The 978-nt window shown below is 59.3% G+C and overlaps 1 protein-coding gene across 1 annotated transcript in view; it reads left to right on the top strand.

Annotated features, from left to right (window-relative positions):
• Nucleotides 1–978, top strand: part of Znrf2 (zinc and ring finger 2) — a 105448-nt gene that overhangs the window by 17792 nt on the left and 86678 nt on the right. The window lies entirely within an intron of this gene.

Consider the following 978-nt stretch of genomic DNA (forward strand, 5'->3'; position numbering starts at 1 on the left):
ATATATATGTGTGTATATATATATATGGACATTTTATTTCCAAATATATAGCTTCATTTTTTAGGCTGTTTTATTGCTAGCCCTTCCAGTTTTGAGCTTCCTCGGGTTGGAGTGTTTCAAGGGATTAAGCCTAATTCATGCCAACTCAGTTATCAGATTCCTCGGTTATCTCTTTTGTTTCCACTGTTCTTTTTATCACCAGAATCGGTGAGGTTCTGAATTTGTTTTTAAAAATGAGAGCGTGCAACACCACTAACGAGGGGAGTAACAAGCACTCAAACCCAAAAGCTAGAAGCCCTGTCTGGAAGAGGTGAAAGAGATCGCTTGTCTCCGGGGTCCGCAGGACACGTGGGGGAGGAGAGGCAGCCTTCTGATTGGCGCCCCAAGGCGCTCGTTTTCTCCAATCCGTTTGGGGCCCTCTGTGGAGGAGGGGTCGCGCTACAGCCGGGGGGGTGGAGCCACCGACCTGTCCATCACCGAGTCCACGGGTGGGAGCACCTACCACACCACTGTACCTTAGCTAGGCGGAGTCGGGAGGGTAGGCCTCGGCCCGGGAAGGCAGGGCCACGCAGGCGGTAGCCAATCTGTAGGGAGGCGCGGGGAGGTGGGGGCGGGGCCACCGCGCACCACCCAAACACTCAGGCCTGGCCGCCGCTTGGGGCCGCACCGCCTTTTGACCTTCTGGTGTTTAGGCCCGGACCCACCCCCTCGCGGGCATCCCTAGTTTCTGGGCCCGACCGCTTGGACGCGCGGCGAGGGCAGGGCCACGCAGGCGGTAGCCAATCTGTAGGGAGGCGCGGGGAGGTGGGGGCGGGGCCACCGCGCACCACCCAAACACTCAGGCCTGGCCGCCGCTTGGGGCCGCACCGCCTTTTGACCTTCTGGTGTTTAGGCCCGGACCCACCCCCTCGCGGGCATCCCTAGTTTCTGGGCCCGACCGCTTGGACGCGCGGCGAGAGGCGGCTTTTGCCTTTTGCC

This window comes from Fukomys damarensis, unplaced genomic scaffold, assembly GCF_012274545.1.
Source record: "Fukomys damarensis isolate Sample0158 unplaced genomic scaffold, DMR_v1.0_HiC HiC_scaffold_4, whole genome shotgun sequence".
Classification (NCBI taxonomy): Eukaryota; Metazoa; Chordata; class Mammalia; order Rodentia; family Bathyergidae; genus Fukomys; species Fukomys damarensis.